The sequence below is a fragment of the Hemibagrus wyckioides genome, linkage group LG22 (genome assembly GCF_019097595.1).
Source record: "Hemibagrus wyckioides isolate EC202008001 linkage group LG22, SWU_Hwy_1.0, whole genome shotgun sequence".
NCBI classification, from domain to species: Eukaryota; Metazoa; Chordata; class Actinopteri; order Siluriformes; family Bagridae; genus Hemibagrus; species Hemibagrus wyckioides.
Window position 1 is genome coordinate 19,319,536 of NC_080731.1, and position 17,260 is coordinate 19,336,795.

General features: G+C 42.2%; 1 pseudogene; it reads left to right on the forward strand.

The window, feature by feature from the left end:
• The first annotated feature begins 3,653 nt into the window (after nucleotides 1-3,653).
• Nucleotides 3,654-15,673, forward strand: LOC131343405 (BOLA class I histocompatibility antigen, alpha chain BL3-7-like; annotated as a pseudogene).
• The last annotated feature ends 1,587 nt before the right edge of the window (nucleotides 15,674-17,260 follow it).

Here is a 17,260-nt window from a genome sequence, read left to right on the forward strand (position 1 = left end):
GCAGAATCGGTTGTACCATATTTCATTTAAAGATCAAATGGTTTGAAATAACAGCTCGTTAACATTCACTACCTTTAAAACTCTGTATGGATGCAGTCTGACTGTAAATGCATGGTAATGGTCATCAAAACAGAGTGTTTCCATCAGTGTTCCACATAACAGTACATTTTCATCTTTCACAGCAATAGTCTTACAAATCTCTGGCATCTCACATGCTAGTTCTGTACAGATAAAGTGAGGGCGATACTCTGTGCCATGATGCTTGATCCTTGACTCTCCACTTTATAGAATAGACAAGTTCTGATATTTCCACTCCTAGTTTGGAAGCCATGTCCATGCCACCTTTAAGTCCACTGAGTTCCACCATCTTCCCTGGACCAAGAGTCAATCTGTACTGGCTAAAAGACTCCCAGTGCATTGCCATACAACTCTGGTGCTTTTTGGCTAGTGATGTTTTTTAATTGCTTCATAACGCATACACCACATGTGCAGAATTGGTCCAATTTGTCTTATACAGTGTGGGTAATGTATCATTATGTGATGCTTTGGCAACAGATGTTTTTCTGACAAAAAATAATTTTTTGAATGGCATTTCAACCACATATACTGTAGCTGATGCAGTACATAATGAAATAAAATAACGTTTTTCCAGGACCCTGGTATTACAGAAACATACAACATAAAGTTCAAACACAAAAAACAACAACACAGAGCTAGGACCGAAGTTTGTCTAAGCCACATAAAGTGCAAAGTGTGCAACTAGGTGCAAACAGAGCATAGACAATACAGTGCAAAAACAATAAGTACAAAAAGACAACATTGCTGCAGAGGTTGAAGGGGTGGAGGTCTCAGCCTGTCAGTGCTCAGACCATACGCCGCACACTGCATCAAATTGGTCTGCATGGCTGTCATCCTAGAAGGAAGCCTCTACTAAAGATGATGCACAAGAAAGCCCGCATACAGTTTGCTGAAGACAAGCAGACTAAGGACATGGATTACTGGAACCATGTCCTGTGGTCCGATGAGACCAATATAAACTTATTTGCTTCAGATGGTGTCAAGCGTGTTTGGCAGCAACCAGGTGAGGAGTACAAAGACAAGTGTGTCTTGCCTACAGTCAAGCATGGTGGTGGAAGTGTCATGCTCTGGGCCTGCATGAGTGCTGCTGGCACTGGGGAGCTACAGTCCATTGAGGGAACCATGAATGCCAGCATGTACTGTGACATACTGAAGCAGAGCATGATCCCCTCCCTTCAGAAACTGGGCCACAGGGCAGTATTCCAACATGTTAACAACCCCAAACACACCTCCAAGACGACCACTGCCTTGCTAAAGAAATGAAATGAAACAGCCTTTATTTGTCACACATACATTACAGCACAGTGAAATTCTTTCATCACATATCCCATCCTTGGAGGTTGGGGTCAGAGCGCAGGGTCAGCCATGATACGGCGCCCCTGGAGCAGAGAGGGTTAAGGGCCTTGCTCAAGGGCTGAACAGTGGCAACTTGGCAGTGCTGGGGCTTGAACCCCTGATCTTCCGGTCAACCCAGAGCCTTAACCACTTGAGCCACTAAAGGTGATGGTAAAGGTGAGGGTAAAGGTGAGGGTAAAGGTGATGGACTGGCCAAGCATGTCTCCAGACCCAAACCCTATTGAGCATCTGTGGGGCATCCTCAAACAGAAAGTGGGGGAGCACACGGTCTCTAACATCCACCAGCTCTGTGATGTCATCATGGAGGAGTGGAAGAGGACTCCAGTGGCAACCTGTGAAGCTCTGGTGAACTCAATGCCCAAGAGGCTTAAGGCAGTGCTGTAAAATAATGGTGGTCACACATAATATTGACACTTTGTGCCCAATTTGGACATTTCCACTTAGGGGTGTACTCACTTTTGTTGCCAACAGTTTAGACATTAATGGCTGTGTTGAGTTATTTTGAGGGGACAGCAAATTTACACTGTTATACAGGCTGTACACTCACTACTTTACATTGTAGCAGAGTGTCATTTCTTCAGGGTTGTCACATGAAAAGATATAATAAAATATTTACAAAAATGTGAGGGGTGTACTCACTTTTGTGAGATACTGTGAGAGAGAGAGAGAGAGAGAGAGAGAGTTGTACAGTTCAGTCCTGGGTGTTGAGAAGCCTGATGGCTTGAGGGAAGAAACTGTTACACAGTCTGGTTGTGAGGGCTCGAATGCTCTGGTACCTCTTTCCAGATGGCAGGAGGGTGAAGAGTGTGTGTGAGGGGTGTGTGGGGTGTGTTAGACTGTGTGTGAGGGGTGTGGGTGTGTGTGAGGGGTGTATAAGAGTGTGTGTGTGAGGGGTGTGTGGGGTCATCCACAATGCTGTTAGCTTTGCGGTGTAAATGTCCATGATGGAGGGGAGAGAGATCCCGATGATCTTCTCAGCTGTCCTCACTATCCGCTGAAGGGTCTTGCGATCTGAGACGGTGCAGTTCCCAAACCAGGCAGTGATGCAGCTGCTCAGGATGCTCTCGATGGTCCCTCTGTAGAACACAGTCAGGATGGGGGAAGGGAGATGGGCTTTCCTGAGCCTCCTCAGGAAGTAGAGACGCTGCTGGGCTTTCTTGGTGATGGAGCTGGTGTTGAGTGACCAGGTGAAGTTCTCTGCCAGATGAACACCAAGGAATTTGGTGCTCTTGATGATCTCCACAAAGGATCCGTCGATGAACAGCGGAGAATGGTCACTCTGTGCTCTCCTGAAGTCAACAACCATCTCTTTAGTCTTGTCGATGTTCAGAGACAGGTTCTTGGCTTTACACGAGGCTGTTAGTTGTTGCACCTCCTCTCTGTATGCTGACTCATCGTTCTTGCTGATGAGACCCAACACGGTCATGTCATCGGCGAACATAATGATGTGGTTGGATCTGTGCATCGCTGCACAGTTGTGAGTCAGCAAAGTGAACACCAGTGGACTGAGCACACAGCCCCGAGGAGCTCCAGTGCTCAGTGTGGTGGTGCTGGAGATGCTGTTCCGGATCCGGACTGACTGAGGTCTCCCAGTCAGGAAATCCAGGATCCAGTTGCAGAGAGAGGTGTTCAGGCCCAGCAGGCTCAGCTTCTCAATCAGCTGCTGAGGGATGATTGTGTTGAATGCTGAACTGAAATCTATGAACAGCATTCGAACGTAGGAGTCCTTACAGTCCAGGTGTGTGAGGGCCAGATGGAGGGTTGTGGTGATGGTGCAACGGGATGATAGTCATTGAGGCAGGAAACCGTAGACTTCTTTGGCACAGGGACAATGGTCGTTGTCTTGAGGCAGATTGGGATGATGGAGCTGCTCAGTGAGATGTTGAAGATGTCAGTGAAGACATCTGCTAGCTGCTCTGCACACTCCCTGAGAACTCTGCCAGGAATGTTGTCTGGTCCAGCAGACTTCCGTGGGTTAACTCTGCATAGGGTTCTCTTCACGTCAGCCATGGTGAGACAGAGCACTGGGTCATTAGGAGGAGGGATGGTCTTCCTCGCTGTTGTGTTGTCCTGTGCCTCAAACCAAGCATAGAAGTCATTCAGTGTGTCTGGAAGGGAGGCGTCACTGTTACAGGCAGGTGAAGTTGTCCTGTAGTTGGTGATCGCCTGGATGCCCTGCCACATGCGCCGGAAGTCTCTGCTGTCCTGGAAGTGGCCGTGGATTCTCTGGCATGTGCACGCTTCGCCTCTCTGATGGCTCAGGACAGTTTGGCCCTTGTTGTTTTTAAGGCCGCCCTGTCCCCTGATCTGAAGGCAAAGTCTCTCGACTTCAGGAGAGCACACACTTTCGCAGTCATCCACGGCTTCTGGTTGGAGAGTGTGGTGATGGTCTTGGAGACGGTCACGTCATCGATGCACTTCCCGATGTAGCCGGTCACTGATGACGTGTACTCCTCCAAGTCAATAGCGTCGCCGATGGTTGCAGCCTCCCTAAACATATCCCAGTCAGTGCACTCAAAACAGTCCTGAAGAGCAGAGATGGCTCCTGCTGGCCAGGTCTTAACCTGTTTCAGAACTGGATTAGAGCGTCTGACAAGTGGTCTGTATGCTAGAATCAACATAACAGAGATGTGGTCTGAGTAGCCGAGGTGGGGGCGGGGCTCCGCACGATACGCGCCGGGAATGTTTGTGTAAACAAGATCCAGCATGTTCACCCCTCTCGTAGCAAAGTCCACATGCTGATGGAATTTAGGGAGCACTGTTTTGAGATTTGCATGATTGAAATCTCCGGTGAAGATAAACAGTCCATCGGGGTGAGCATTCTGCAGCTCACTAATAGCTCCGTAGAGCTCACTCAGAGCCTCCTTAGCATTAGCATTGGGTGGAATGTACACTCCGAAAATGAGAGCGGTAGTGAATTCCCGGGGTAAATAAAAAGGTCTGCATCTAACAGTCACAAACTCCACTAGTGATGAGCAGTAGTTAGACAGAAGAGTCCTTACACCATTCCGTGTTGATGTAAACACACACATTACCACCGCAAGTCTTACCACACAGAGCTGCATTCCTGTCGGCATGAAACTCGGTTAGCCCGGCTAGCTGAATGGCGGTGTCCAGAACTCTGTTGCTGAGCCATATCTCCGTAAAAACAAAGACGCAGCAGTCTCTGAACTCATGCCGTGTAGTTCGCTGGAGTTGGATGTAGTCCAGTTTATTGTCCAGTGAGCAGACGTTGGACAAGATGATGGAAGGGAGTGCCGGCAGGGTTTGTTGTTAGCCTAGCACGGACACCTGCCCGTTTTCCGTGCTTCCACTTCCTCAAACACCACTTGTGACGTCCTCTCTCCCGGCCAGCAGCATCAGGCGACGCCGAGGACTGAAGGCCTGGACTTTGCAGCAAGCTGAGGACGTGAAATTTGCAGAGTACATCATCATGCAAGTTAGTAACTGCATGATTTCTGTACCATAATATCATCTGGTGGTCGTATACATGAACACCACTGTCTTTGGTGTCCATGCACCTTGAAATTCGCGCTAAAACAAAAAAAAAACACCAGGAAGAGAAGTCACAGAGGTATAACCATAATAACAGCCGATGACTCTGTGGAGTGAGGGTGTATTATAGTGTTCTGGTGATTGTGTTCAGATGTCAGTGTTAGAACTCTGGTGATTGGGGGTGTGGTTGAGTGGCTGTGGTCGGTACATCCGTGACATTATGCTTGAAGTTTGTTTGAAGTTTAAAATATGTGAAAGTGTTACTGTACATTTAGGTATATTAGGAATATATACAAAACTAATTTTTTTTTTATATCCTTATAATGTTGATCACACATATCTCACACGAGGAGGAAAATGACTTGTAAAAAGTCTGTGTCTCTGTCTGTTTTGGTTCAAGTGGATAGTTTTTTATTTGTCCAGCTGATCTGTGTCTCATACATGACTATAGAAAGGTCAATTATTTATATTCACACTCAGATGTTATTAATAATTTATAATCAGACTTTCCGGTGTCACCTTATTAAGGATGAGGTTCCATTTTGAGTTCAGTTCCTCTCAAGGTTTCTTCCTCTTCCCATCTCAGGGCATTTTTTTCTTGCCCCAATCACCTCAGGCTTGCTCACTGGGGATTAATAGAAATGCATTTAAATATAAGTGTAACCCACTAGAATATAACTCTAGAATTTAGTGGGTTACATTGTTACAGTTACTGTTGGTTTCTTTTAGTTTCTCATTTAGATCTGAAATGTTAATGGAGTCTAATGCTTCTTCTACAGAGTGGTAAAATATGTGTGCTTGTGTCATTAAGAATGCTGTGATCTGTAGTAAGATTTGTGGTGTGCAGGTGAAAAGGCGCTTATTCCCTACAAGTTAGATTGGGTTTTCTTTTCGTTGGCTTGTATGTTTCCACATATGTTTTTCCATCATTGAAGTTACGTCATTCATTAGTAGTTAGCGCTGATACAGACTGTGCTTCAAGTTGGCCTAGGAAATAGCTCTAACAAGGACTGAAATCAACAAGTTCATTGTGTGATTGATCTGAGGAAAACCAGATAGCACTCCAGATCACTGTGAGGTCTGGGTTTCCTCTGGCTGCATTGGAGTGTGACCCACATCAGTTGTTTGGGACAGCGCAGGATGAGGATCGGCGAGAGGCCTACCGCAGGGTTTTGCAACCATTTCCCACTTCCTAAAAGATTTCAGGTACCCTGGTTACATTTGTTCTACACTCTGGGAAGTGAAGAGGCCAGTGTTTCGTTTAAATGGCCACAAGGTATTCAAGCCATGATTCAGGTCTGCTACAGGGTGGGTGGTGAGAGGGTTTGAGAGTACTAACTGTGTAAGTTAAGTAAGTCTGTTATCTGAGATTAACAGACTTACATGAATTTTTGATGTTAATTTGAGCAGACTTAAAGTATTCTGAAATTTCTTTATTTGAACCATTTTGATCCTTTAATTATATTTTGATTAAATTCTTTTATTGATGAATTCACTGTATTTACTACAATTTCTATGCTCAATTACACACTAATAGTGCCTAAAGTAGAAGAAGACAAATCACCAAGTTAACAACGAACATCATATCCATATGCGAAACCTACTGCTACAAAGAGAAAGGCCAAACTGGGGTAATTCTAATAAAGAAATCACAAAATTAAATTGTTGAAGAACAAAAAAGTTCTGTTAAATTGTTGTCTTGTCAGCTAATTGATGAAATGTTTTTAATACATAATCTATGGTTGTTTGTCAACACTGTCTGGGATTTTTTTCTTCACAAATATTAAGTTATTATAAGTTTAAAGTATAAATTATAAGTTTTTCAAGCTTTGTTCATTTTTTTATTTAAAAAAAAAACTAACATCTAAACGTTATCTCTCTTATCTCAATGAAACATTGATTTTATGATAGATATTGTTGTAGTAAAGCCTCACTACAAGTATGAATAACACTGGTTGAGGCGGCCGAATATGGATGAGATTCCGGTTAGAGAATCAGGCAATGGAGGAAGGTGCTCATAAAGGCTATACCTGATTATTATAGACTTGTATTAATCAAAGCCAACTACTTAATCAATGGCTAAATAATTGATAGATACACACTACTCTTAGGCAGAATATTGCTAAGTCAGAGCTTAGAGCATTGAGTACATTATTTCTTAAGCTATTTTTAAAGTTAGGTATATAATTCAAAGCTGGGTATGCTATTTTTCTCCGACACAAGTAGCTCCTGAAGAGCTGGCTCCATAGCATTAAATGTCTCTCACAATTCTCGATCCCCTCCTATAAAGTTGGTGCCATTGTCACAGAGTAGTTCTATGGGTCTACCTCGTCGGGCAATGAAGCGGGAAGAGATAGCAGGAATGCATCAGTATCCAAATGTTCTAGAAGATCTAGGTGCACACACCGGGTTGTCATGCATTTGTAAAGAATTCCCCATCTTTTCTTGTGGCGACGACCAATCTTGATTGTAAAGGGTCCGAAGCAATCTCTCAATCTCAATCTGTTGAGTAGAATGGCGGTTTGTAGAGTCGCAGTTTGCAGGATGGAAGGTCGGCCATTTGTGGGGTTTCTGGCTTGGCACGCCAAAACTGACAGTCTCGACAAGCATGCTGGTGCTTCCCTGCTGCTTCCCTGCCTCTGAGAATCCAGCACTGGCAACATAATTCTGCTAAAACTCGTCCAGATCCTGCGTGAAGGAGTGACTAATATGCCTCTTTAATCAGCAGCTTAGTGATTGGATGTTTAGGGTCTAGCACGATTGGGTGAATCATCTCCAGTTCTATGTTACTTGCTCGCTGTAATTGTCCCCCAACTCTGATAAGACCTGTAGCCTCGTCATACTCAGGTGCAAGTGAGGTCAAACGATTATCGGATGCGATGGACTGCCCATTCTTTAGAGCCTTGACTTCTAATGGAAATGAATCAATTTGGGCCCGTGCCAGGAGGAGCTTCTCAGCTTGAACATAATCAGCTGCCTCGGTAGGGGAATCCCTGTCTGGAACAGCCACCCCGAGCAGGGACCTGACAGTCGCCTGAAGGAGTTCTTGCCATGTTTGGAACTGACCTGAGTCTGGAAGGGAAGGATTGCCCACTGCAGCAATACCAATGAAGGCTGGTTTCTTTAGTTTACTAATGTCAGGCTCTGACACATTGATGGGTGTTACTGGCCATTCATCAGCTGGTTTAAGGAGGAAATCTGGTCCTGTACTCCACTGGTGAGGGGCTGCTATGTCTGTCAGGGTTAAGACTCTTGTGATGTGGTCAGCAGGGTTATGAGTGGAATCAACATACCTCCACTCAGCTGTACTTGTGAGGGTCTGTATTTCTGCTACGTGTGTGCCTACAAACACCTTGGAGCAGCAAGAATCAGATCAGCCAGTACAGCACGGTGGTTGAGTCAGACCAGAGAGTATCTGCATTGATAGAAAGGGTCAGCTCAGTCTCTATCAGCTTTGCTAACTGAGCACCGGTTAGAGCTGCACTCAATTCCAAACGATGCATGGACAGGCACTTACTGGGAGCAACTCTAGCTCAGATGAAAGCAACATAGACATGGCCTTGACTGTCAGTGGTGCGCAAATAAGCAACCAATCTGAACTTTCCGAAGCATCACAAAAGACGTGGAGCTCTCGAACAGCAGATGGGTTGTCAGCACAGGATGGTGTGTAGGGTCGAGGTATTTGCAACTGAAGGAGATGTGGGATTTCCCCTATCCAGTTCAACCACTTGTAGCCTAGAGTATTGCTTAGGCAACTCCATCACAGACCTAAAGTGAGTTCGTTCAAGTCCGTGCTAGCTTGGGTCAGCCATCACTCACTGCTCACAGAGCGAGCATCTGCAGGAAGATGCTGGATCACAGAGGGCACATTAGATGCCCATTGTCTAATTTTAAAGCCTCCCTCTGACAACAGTTGATTCAATCCATCCACCTCCCCTTTAGCATCATCTGGGTTTGGGGTGCTGTAAAGGCAGTTATCAACATAAAATGAATTCTCAACTATGTTGACTAGCTCAGCCATGCCACCTCTATAGCCCTTGACATGGTGTTGGAGATAGCTATGGGACCTCCTACTGGGCCCTGGCTGGTTTGGATTGGCGTTAGCAGGTGCGGCATGCCAGCGCCAATAAGGAGCAATGGTTTCACTTTGTCCACAGGAGGAAGCGGCAAATCTCTCAGATGGCGATAAGCCCTTTTCAGATAAGCTACTGAGTAGTTATTCTCTGCGAGGCTCAGACTAGCTGTGGTGAATGCATTGTGTATGGCAAATCTTTCCGAAGGTTTGGATATAGAGGACACTTCAAATGAGACTGATGACCCCTCAAGCTCTGTGTGACATTGTTGAACAGTCTGTAAGGGAAGTATCTCCGGAATATCGTTCAACTTAAGCTGCTCTACAACCGGCGGAATCACTATTGTTCTCTCTGATCCATCATCCAGAACTGCATGAGCCTCCATCTTGCGGTGACCGTTGTGAAACAGAACTTTAACCACCTTCAGCATGACCGTTGGTGAACGGTTTGGTCTATCTAAGTAAACCTGAGGAGGTGGTATGCTTAAGTACCATAAGAACAGCCCTGGAGGTGTCGTTAATGGAATCATGAAGAACAGTGAGATGAAGCTCTTTACAGGTCTTACATGAACGCTTAAGGCTGCAGTTATCCACGGCATGGGCCCGACCACATCTCCAGCAGCATTTTCCTTCCTTAATCCAAGTGACAATCTGAGTAGTGATTAACTTCTTGAATTTTTCAGTGTTCACTTTCCTAGTGATTGTAGGATGCTGCGCTGAAGCACGTGTAGTTGTTACGGGACCTGGACTAAGATGGAACCACTTGTGGTGGCAGGCAGAAAGCTCCAGATGTTTGTACACTTGCCGCTTTAGTTACAGGTAATGACAATGACTGCGGTCTAGTCAAGTGTTGTGACACAGCTGAGTGATTGGGAATGCTTTGCTCAGCAGGACAGTGTGACTTGGATGTTGTCACAGCTGGAGACTAGAATGAGGATTGTGGGAAAGCAGAGGAAGAAATGGGAGGTAATGTTGTGGCAGAACCAAACAATGCAACCTGAGATGGAGACTCAAAGTTATTGGGAAAGCCTGGAGGCAACAGAGTAGATGTACCTGAGCTCTTTACGATCATGGAGGATACAAGCTGGGCCACTTCAAGTTCAGTCTCTGCTTGCCGTAACTTGCGCTGTCTCTCTATGTGCTTAGATAAAACTTCCTTTGCATTAAGATCTTCTTCCTGTTCATGTTGAGCTCGTTTAGCTCATTCCCATAGCCTTTGATGTTCAATGTTGGCTAGTGAATCTTCCTCAGCCTGTCGGCGAAGACTGTCCAATCGTCTTTGTTTGATCCTCTCCACCAAGATAGCAGTCTGAGTGCTAGTGAGATCTGGTGGGACGTAAATGCCAGTGGAATTTATAAGGTGCCTGCTTGACCTGGAGTGCGAGCTGGTTCTAGTGTGAGATGATCTCCTTGAACTGCTTCTAGGTTGGCTGAAACGGTGGGAGGGAGCTTTAGTAGGATGGTCCTCTGTGGGCTGGAAACCAACCTTGAAGTCATCCAGGTAAGGTGGCAGATTAATCTTCTGTCTTAATTCAGTCTGTCTGTTGCTCCAGATGCCTCACTTTGTGCTTTATCCATATTGGGTAAATAGTGCTCTCAATCCAGCTCAAAGGACCATTAATTGTAGTGAAGCCTCACTACAGGTATGAATAACATACTTATTGTATGTTATTATTGTACACTTATTAGGCGGCTGAATATGGATGAGATTCCGGTTACAGAATCAGGCAATGGAGGAAGGCACTCATCATAAAGGCAGGTTTATTGAACAGTCTTTCAGTTCACATGCATAACAGGTGTGGTCTGATAATATAGTTATCTGTGTTTATGGTCTAAAGGAATAAAGGAAATATAACAATAAATAAAGTGTAAACAAAAGTATAAAGTGGCATATGAACAGTATAGCATCCACAGTCGTGTCCACAAAATATGAACTATTATGAAAAATAAGTAGCTAGATTATAATAAACAGTTGGAATTAACAAGTTAATTATGCTAATCGCGCACCGATGCTAATGCTAGTGCTAGCTAGAGGTTAATAGTGGCAGAAAAAGAAACAACTGGTGATTCAAATATATGTATAGTAACATGAAATGTAAATAATAAGCATTAAACATATGTAAATGATGATGTACACTCACTTGCAACACAGGAACGCATCACACACTACACACACGCATAATGGAACACCTGTAGTATAGCTTTGTTGTGTGTTGCACTAAATTAGGTCGTGCAGGAAACAAGTCTACTACAGAAAACAGGTCCTACTGCAGACTTTCTAACAATTGTACTGATTCTGCTACAGTGTGAGGTTGTAACATACGGGGATGGATGCCACCGGTGATCAAACCCAGATCTCCGCCATAAGCTCGATCAGCCGCAGTAGCAGATCAGACCCAAATGCAGGGATTCAGTAGATGCACTGCTTTTATTCAACAAAACTAAGACTAACACAACACACAACAAAAACAAAGCATAACCGTGACATGAAAACTTAGATAACCTCAACGAAACATGACTATGCCATAAAAAAACCTGACCCAGCCTTATGACACACACACAATATTACATCGAGAAAGTCCACTAATATGAATACCAACCAAAGCAGCAGGACAAACATATTTAGAGCAGCACATCAAGTTAAAACACATCAGAAAAGAGCATGGCACTGCCCACATGGAAATGATACATAAACAAACCCCTTGCCAGGACCCCCTGGTAGTCTGGCAAGGAAATGTCCCAGTAACTCCTGACAGGTCTAGAGTGTTTCACCAGATATTACTAAATGTTTTCTGAGTTTCAGTTCACAGAGCATTTCATTTTATGGATATAACCATCATAGTAAAAACATATAGTAAAAACATAGTAAAAACTTAGCTCATAAAGACAACATAAATTGAAAATTGCAGGTGTTTTTCTTTTGTACTGTGATGTTTGTCTGAGTGAAACTTAATGAAGCTCAGGACTTTATAGTGAAATGTGAAGAGGCTGTGAAATAAGTAAGACTATGCTGCGATTAAATTATATTCCTTCACATGTAGGTAGGAGTAAGTATCATGTGTTGGAGTATTTTCTTTTATTAAAGGCAGGAAAACTTCAAAATGTGGAAATTCATAACCTTACCCTAGGCTACTAACATTCTAGTCCTAACACTTACTGAAAGGAAGATTATAGTTAATTTATTAAAATGATTATGCAAAGTTGACACCTAACAATGAGCTAGAGTGAGTAAACAGGTTCATCAAGCTTTAACACAGTGACAGAAGGGAATTAAAAACATTTAAAGAAAGAATTCTGCTTCAAATCTGTAGGAAATGGACCTAGGAAATGAATCACTGAAAGTCCCGCTGATGCTCATGACTGTTTTTTCTCAGTTATCAGCAGGTGGATTTTTATTGTTCACTCTTTAATATTTAAACACATTTAAACCACTGATAAGTGCATAAACCACTGTACAATTAAACTAGCCATATCAACATAATGAAAACTGTATAAACTGTTAAAAAACTCTATTTGTGTGCATGTGTGTGTGTGTGTGTGTGTGTATGTGTGAATAGGTTTGTGAGTGAATGTTGTGGCCTTATTAACAGTCATTAGAATCTGTCATAAATGAAAATGCATTTTCTGCCTTTATAATTATAAATCCTTTATGCTTTCTTGTTTTACCTTATATGAGTGTTATTAAAACTACTTACACCTTTACAGACACACACTCTCTGCTGTACTTCTACACTGCAGATACACCAGGAATAAATTTTCCAGAGTTTACTGCTGTTAGTCTGGTGGATGGAGAACTGTCTTATGACAGCAACATCAGGAAAAATATTCCAAAGAGTGGATAAAAAAGGTTGATGCTGATGATCCATATTACTGGTACAGAGAGACACAGGTCTGGCTGATTGAACAGGACTGGCTCAAATATGATGTGGTTACAGCGATGAATCACTTTAATCAGACTGAAGGTAAAAAGCTTTCCAATTGCTAAATTCTGGTTGCTGTGAGCAATACACATGGAGCTCTTTCTACAGAGTAAAACACTGGCTTCGGTTCTTGCACGCATGCAACATGTGAACAGGGTCACACGAGTAGAACAGAAACCTCTTGAAGGGGCCTCATACAGTGTATTTAATTATACACACACTAGTGTTCAATTTTACAAACTGGCCACACCACTAAAGCTGAATAATTCTAAGGACCCAAAACACTGAATGGATGGAATGGAATGGTTTGGGGTTTTTTTTTTCACATGTAGCCTAGAATAGCATTGAGAACAAAACAGAAATAGTAGAAAATATATTGCAATGGCATGAATGGAGAGTGTAGGTGGAGAAGGAACTTAGCTGAACTCACTGTGTGTGTGTGTGTGTGTGTGTGCAGAAGTTCACATTGTGCAGCTGATGTTCGGCTGTGAGCTTGATGATGACGGCACCACCTGAGGACACAGCCAGTTCAGTTATAATGGATCTGAGTCTGGATCTGAAAACTGAAACTTGGACTGCAGCCAGTTAAAAAGCTCTGATTACTAAAAATAAGTGGAATCCTACAGGGCATACAGCTGCAGGCTGTTCATTCTACCTGAAGAACGACTGCATCTATTGGTTAAAGAAGTTTGTGTCTTATCGCAATGAGACTAGAGAGGAAAGGTGAAGTGTGGGGTCTGACTTTAATAACACACTCCTTCACTACAACACACACATGCAGGCACACTGATAATACACATACAAATAAAACACTTATTCATTACATAAACACACTCTCTGATAGTGTACTCAATAATAACATAATCCTTCACTAAAACACATACACCCATGTATAAATCTGACAGTGTTATTTCTGCCTCTGTGTGTCTCTGCCGTTCCTCCTACAGCATCAGTGATCCAGAAACACTCGCCTTCTCCAGAGGTGGTGTGTCACGCTACAGGTTTCTTCCCCAAAGAGGTGATGATCTCCTGGAGGAAGGACGGAGAGGACGTGAACGAGGACGTGGAGCTCAGAGAGACGTTACCCAACCAGGATGGAAGCTTCCAGAAGAGAAGCATTCTGAAAGTCCCAGCTGAGGATCTGCAGAAACACACCTACACCTGCGTGATTCAGCACAGCAGCTTGAAGGAGGAGTTAGTGCTAGAAGTACCAAAAGGTCCTGATCAACTCCACATACAGTATAAACAATAAATCTGATTTCCTGATGCAGCAGATAATAAAGACTCTGTGCTGATTTAACAGGTGGAGGACTGATGCCTATCATCGTTGGTGTTCTCGTGGCTCTCGTTGTTCTCGTTGCCGTTGTTGCTGGAATTATGGTCTGGAAGAAGAAGAACTCTGGTGAGAGGAGGAAGGAGGCAGATGTGAAGTTTTCAGAGAACAGATTTACACTTTCTAATTCTTGAAGGAGATTTGATGAATATTTTGCTTGTTTTTAAGCTTAACCCATAAATTAACCTAGATAATAAGCTAATATTGACTAACTGGCTTATAAACTTCAGTGTCATGCAGTTAACCAAATAAAGTTCAGTTTTTAATAACGGGTCCATCATCTGTGTTTCAGGCTTCAGACCTGTTCCACCCGAACCCTGTAAGTGAACCTCATCCATAAACCATGTTTCAAACCAATACATTTTAATGAACTTTGTGATAGATTTGAATGTTTTACAGCCTCTGAAGAGTCTTCCTTGAAGACACTGTGTGTCTTCCTGCTGAAGAGTAAGACATGATGTTGTTTACATATGGATTAAAAATCTGTGTGTGGACAGAAAACCTGAGCTCATATTAAACCTCAGCTCAGAGCTGATCCTGTTTCTTTCTCTCTGTTATTCCAGGAGAGACCAGGAGATGGAGATGAAGGGTTTAACAGCGATTAAAGAGTATACAAAGGTGAAAAACACAATGGGGCATTTGGTGGAAGGGACAGTGCTGTTTCTGCTATCTTTAGTGTAGTATTTGGCATCTTGATTAAAAATGTGTAAGTACCCTGTGAAAAGTCCAGGACACTGCTGGTAAAATCTGTCACTGAAGGATTTTCCTTAACTCTAGTGAATGTCTTTGGCCCCAGCAGTGTACAGAGATGACCAGGAGTGTACATGTTTTTAAAAAGTTTCATGTTAAACTATTACAAGATCATAATTTCTGTGTGGAATTTTCTTTATTTGGTTCAGTGGAGACGTGAAAAAAATATTAGACTTATTCTGGAAGGTCTGTGCTGCCTGGAGCCTGAAGAAAGATCACAGTTAGACTCTGATTTTCCTTTTAAAGAACCCCTTACCACTGCAGAGTCACATGGGACTTTCAATGGGAATTCATTCATTGAGTCTCTTCACCACAGTAGATGTCTGTGTAGACCACACAAAATCATCAAGGACTCCTCCAACCCGAGTCACAAACTGTTCAACCTTCTTCCATCCAGGAAGAGATACAGGACTATCTGCACCAGAACCAGCAGACTCAGGGCCATTGTTTTCCCTACAACCATAAACCTACTGAACTCTACAGTACACCACTAGGACACTGATGTCTCACTAACACTTCACTGTCTGTAATCACCTTGCAGTTCTGCTCCACTCTGTACATTCTGTTTCATCTCCACATAATTATACATGTATAGAACTGGAAATTCATTTCTTACCCCTAGTTTATCTCTGTTACTGTTGTATACAGTGTACATAATGCACACATATTGCCTAGATGTATATATATATATATATATATATATATATATATATATATATATATATATATATTTTTTTTTTTTTACAAATGTTATATAGTATATTCAACTAGCACATATTTTTTATGCACATACAACCTGCCATAGCCTGATTAATTTGTTGTGCATTTTCTGTTACACATAAGTAAAATATATAAAGTAATAAACAGATTTACTGTTAAATGAATTAGTTTAGCAATTGTTATTTGTTATGGTCATGTCACTTCAGTTTTAGGAGCTGTTCCGCCAGTCGCGACTTCCAAAAGGGATGTAAAAAAAGAGAATGCACATGATGTGAGCGCATGGTTTGCTGTCAGCATCATTGCTAGTTCGCTAGTTGCTAGACATCGATGTTATCGCTGCCTCTGTTACTGTATATTGTGTAAAACTATATAACCAATCCTAATCCAGTGTTAATATTCCATCCATTCTTAGAGTTCATGGACTGGGGGTAAAGATTTAAGTTAAGAGTTATTAGATTTAAATTTAAATCTTTATTACCAAAAAAATATATAATTTTAAGTTCCCCAGGAGATGAGATTGGTGGGATTAGTGAAGGTAAATCCAACAGAGTCACGGGCAGGAAGAGAAGTCACAGAGGTATAACCATAATAACAGCTGATGACTGTGGAGTGAGGGTGTATTATAGTGTTCTAGATTGGGTTCAGTTGTCAGTGTTAGAACTCTGGTGATTGGGGGTGTGGTTGAGTGGCTGTGGTCGGAACATCCGTGACATTATGCTTGAAGTTTGTTTGAAGTTTAAAATATATGAAAGTGTTGTACTCTTCATCTGTACTTTTAGGTATATTATGAATATATACAAAACTAACATTTTTTTTTTTACATCCTTATAATGCTGATCACACATAACTCAATCCAACCATGTGGAGGAAAATGACTTGTGAAACATCTGCATGAATCTCACGGAGTGTTTTAATGTTTCAGTGTGTGTCTGTGTGACTGTTTTGGTTCAAGTGGATAGTTTTTTATTTGTCCAGCTGATCTGTGTCACATACATGACTATAGAAAGGTCAATTATTTATATTCACACTCAGGTGTTATTAATAATTTATAATCAGACTTTCCGGTGTCACCTTATTAAGGATGAGGTTCCATTTTGAGTTCAGTTCCTCTCAAGGTTTCTTCCTCTTCCCATCTCAGGGCATTTTTTTCTTGCCCCAATCACCTCAGGCTTGCTCACTGGGGATTAATAGAAATGCATTTAAATATAAGTGTAACCCACTAGAATATAACTCTAGAATTTAGTGGGTTACATTGTTACAGTTACTGTTGGTATATTATTATTATTATTATTATTATTATTATTATTATTATTATTATTATTAATAACAATAATAATAATAATAATAATAATAATAATAATAATAATAATAATAATAATAATAATAATAGTGCCAACCTCATTAAAACAGCCCCATAGTGACGCCTTGTGGCCGTAGACTATACACGATATGTTATTTATTTTCCATTTAAACGAACTGTCCAAAAAAGTATAAAATATAATGTTGACGTTTTAAAAAATATGGTTCAGTTTAACC